We start from the raw sequence: 4,468 nt of genomic DNA on the forward strand, positions 1-4,468 counted from the left end.
GTTTGGTTGTTTTTATGCAATTTAAGACTATGCAATAAACTCAATACCTATAACATTTAAAACATGAATCACTGCAAAAAACTTGAAGACGTAATCGAACAATTGAAAAATGACAATCATATTACTGACATTACACAATTATTTGACAAAGCTTGAAACTTAATTTAGATTTACCATGTTTCAATAGTAATTTAAAGTGAATATTTTACTATGAATTGAAGTTAAGTCAAAAAAAGTCACGAGGCTAATAGTTTAATACCTTATTGATTTCGTCTAATAACCGATTTTATTCAACTGTCCCTAATGAGTCTGATAAGCAGATAAGATGGAATACCCAAATGAAACCAGAGGATTTTGTGGTAAACAAGTATAAGTCTCTGTATGACCTTCAAAATGAGCAAACCCACACCGTATAGCCAGCAATAAAAGGTTAAAAAATCAAACATACAAACCAACGGCCTAATTTATGATAAACAATAAACGAAGAACAAAGATTTCTGAAATCAATCAACGACAGCCTCCCGACTAAGACTGGGCACATAAGTAATGTGACGGGCTAAAAATGTTTGTGAGCGCTCATTTGTCTCCTTACCACGGACATTGGTATAAATGCACAACATAAAAAAAATAGTGTAAAACTCAGTTAGAACGGGAATGATTCCAAATATCGACGCGATGTTAAAAAAGCAACGAATGAAATGAAAACATTCCTTTCTTACAATACTCACAGTAACTGAAAGCAAGTCAATTACACCTTAACGATTAGATAGATTTGAATATGAAAACAGGGAATATGTCAAAAAGACAACAACCCGACACAAGAGCAGAAAACATTCCAAGGCTACCAATGGGTCTTCAACGCAGCTAAAAAAATCCCACACCCGGAGGCGGGCTTCAGCTGACCCCTAAACCAAAATATATACTAGTTCAGTGGAATGGACGCCACACTTAACTCCGAAACATAATTATTAACCAAAATTAAAAAACTCACAAGACTAATAAAGGCTAGAGGTTCATGAATTGGGATAGGCGCAAAATGACAATGATCAACATAAATTAACAAAGAACTACTAGCAGCTACTAACATGCAAGTTCTAAAACTAAATTAAACTGATCGAAAGATTATGTCGCCATCATATGAAAATCAAGCACAATGCAGCTTCGAAAACCAGTACACAGTTGGAACATTCATTATTACGTTGTGCTTGTAAAGAGTTAGCTAAAAGTTATGTTTGCTAGGGATGTCATTTTCCAAAAACTGAGTCAATTGGGATGTTGATGAATTCGTGATTTCCTTTTGCAGAACCTCAATATAAAATATACCTCAAACAATAATGATATTATTGGCAGTCTTATCAGCCGGGACAATTCCTTCTTTTATGTTTAATCCACCATTTTCTACATAAGGAAATGCCTGTACCAATTCAGGAATATGACAGTTGTTTTCTACTCGTTTGATGTATTTGAGCTTTTGATTTTGCCATTTGCTAAGGAACTTTCCGTTTCGAATTTTCCTTGGAGTTCGGTATTTTTTGTTGTTTTACCTTTTAGCTTATGTTTGATACGAGAAATAAGGCTATAATGGTTGTTGTAAGAGATCACTGATATGTTCTACGTCACCAAAATCACAATCAGTACACATTCAAAATATTTGTGGAAAGACGTCATTAATAATCTGAGAAAAGCATGCCCTTGTGCAATTCCAAAATATTATTACAGGGTATATGACGATGAGTGTTTATAACTGTATAAAAATGCAAATTTAGTTATATTTCAATTAACTGAAAACGAAATCAATGTGAGTACCAATAAAGACAATGTTCAAATGCTGAATTGATAACCTTTAAGAATAGGTTTATTCAAAACATCAATAAGTTAACATGGGTCTTCCTAAATAACGGATTTAAATCAAGAAACAACATCGGTCACCGTATAAATAAGGATGTCATATTCCTTTTGTTACTTGAATTTTACAGCCAAACGTCTTAACCAAATATTTGTATTTATGAAAGATTTTATAAGAAGTTTTAAGTAGTTTGTTGAAAAGGAATCTCTGACTTAGATATTTACCAGTTATAAATAGATAACGTAAATCTCCACTACAGCCTCGGCCTTTAGAAGCGAGTTGAGAATTATAACATCTTCAGAAGGGGTCAAAAGAACAACAACAGTCCATACAATGAAAATAAAAGTGGGAAGAGGTAATATCAAAATCTAGTAGTCTTTATCAAGCTGTCTCATTAAGAAATAAATATAATTCTACAATGAAGATCTAGACTGCAAAAATTGTGAAAATTATCGTAGAGAAATAAACTATCAAAGGTACTAAGCACATAATTCTGTACGTCCTAATCAAAATAGTTTGCAGACCAAATCGAGTACAAAACTGAAAAGCATTAACACAGAAAATTCGGAAACTATGTGCTTAATACGGTTGAGGCAATCGATGCATAGGGATAAAAAATCTAAATGTTTCGAATAGTTAAATTCTGTAGCTTCGTAAAGGACAAGGGGCGATAAGGACAATTTTTGGCCCCACCGCCAAATTTCATTTAATTTGTCATGTTGTAACTCTATACTACAGACCTTCTGAATATTTTTGAGTCTATCTTGTATATTATGTTGCCTAGCAACCAGTTTAATGGTGGAGATAAACTCATTAAATATGCTAAATAAACACCTTAAATCTATTTATATTTGAAATCAAACCTGTTTAACATGCAGTGAATTTTACATTTATACCATGTTAAAATGTAGTACAATCTAATGCACGTTTCTTGGCAAAATCATTGTATTTCTTCCTAGCAACAAATTTTTGCCCATAGCAACGGCAAATATTATTTCTATTTTACAAGATTTAACTTTAATTTGATATGTTGCAACAAAATGATTATTCAAGATGCACATTGTAAAAAGTAACAAACTCCAAAGAAAATGTCAAGGATAAAGATCAATGCTGAAATATCAAGTAACAAAACTACAGACAAACAATAGTAGTTCTTCATTGAGAACGTGGTAACGAAATGCACTTCTAGAGTCCATCTGTAGAGTAAAAAAATGTACCCTTACTGTGAAATTGCTGGTTATTACATTTTTCATGAATAAATATGTGTACACCTTATATTTTCCTTTAATTATACCGGGTATTGATGATATAAACATGTCTCAAGTGCTGGGTGGAGTCCTTTTAAATTTTTAATCCCCACACGTTCGCCCCCTATAATGTAATGCCGGCTTCCCCCCTTTTTATAGTAAACCTATGTCTGTATAGTTTCTTGAAATTATTGAAGATAAACGATAGATGTTAGTGAGATGTCTAATGTTGAAAATAATATAAGACTTGTAATTTGTTATTTTGGCTGTTGTTTCAAGGAGACGACAGATTTGTGTATGTTAGTATGTAAGGAAGTTTTATTTCACGTACTGATTTCATATTTTCGCGGTAGTTACCTTATTAGAATATAAACTCAAATAAAACTCTTCTAATGATCTACTAATGTATTTAAAGTCAAAACCCATCTTTATTGATGAAGATAAATCCATGTTTACAAACAATATCAAAATTACGGGAATTTCCTTTGTGTGATCCATGGTTGCCGATTGGTAAACAATATGTAACAAGCTCTGCCATTGGTCAGTCGAAAGTATAAAAGCAAAAGCAACAACAGAACCGACGGATTGTTGGGTTGGCAAAGTTGGAAAGTAACAAATTTGAATAGAAGCTAAAATGTGTCTGATAATCCCAACCAAGCGTTGAAAGTTAACTTTGTTTTTAAATACGATTGTCGGTGCCGGTGACGGTGCTAAATACGGTTGTGGGTGACGATGACGGTGCTAAATACGGTTGTGGGTGACGGTGCTAAATACGGCTGTCGGTACCGGTGACGGTGACTGTGCCGGTGACGGTGCTATTGAAGTGATATTGAAGGTGCTCATTAAGTGTTCTGTTGGCGGTTCCGACATGATTAATATGTCATTTAATTTGTTATACTAAGTTGTTGTCTTCTATAATGTAGTAGGGTGTAATATCCTTAAATTGAGATTATAGAAAGATGCTAAATAAGTGACAACCTTGTTACTTGACTGTTGAATTACAGACTAGTTTTGTTTGTATATGTAAGACCAACCATTACCGGGGACCTGGTCAGACCAGTGAGAGAGCTGGCAAGACCCATTCTCTCCGTCGAGGATTATTTTTTATATTAATAAAATATGAAACTTCTTTTATTCAGATAGTTTATTTCACAACTGAGAATATATATATAAACACAAGTATACGATTTCCCTTTCTGTAACGTGTTTTGGTCCGACGGTAAACAGTGGACGTCGAACCTTACACTTTATAGATCATTTTACTCTCTTTTTCTTTTTGACCCTGTGTTCTCTGGTGGCCGATTCTAGCACCAGGGAGGCAGCGTTTCAATATTTTTATTCAAATACAGGTTGAATTAATAAATCTACATTTGTA

The sequence above is a fragment of the Mytilus californianus genome, unplaced genomic scaffold (assembly GCF_021869535.1).
Source record: "Mytilus californianus isolate M0D057914Y unplaced genomic scaffold, xbMytCali1.0.p SCAF_4, whole genome shotgun sequence".
Classification (NCBI taxonomy): domain Eukaryota; kingdom Metazoa; phylum Mollusca; class Bivalvia; order Mytilida; family Mytilidae; genus Mytilus; species Mytilus californianus.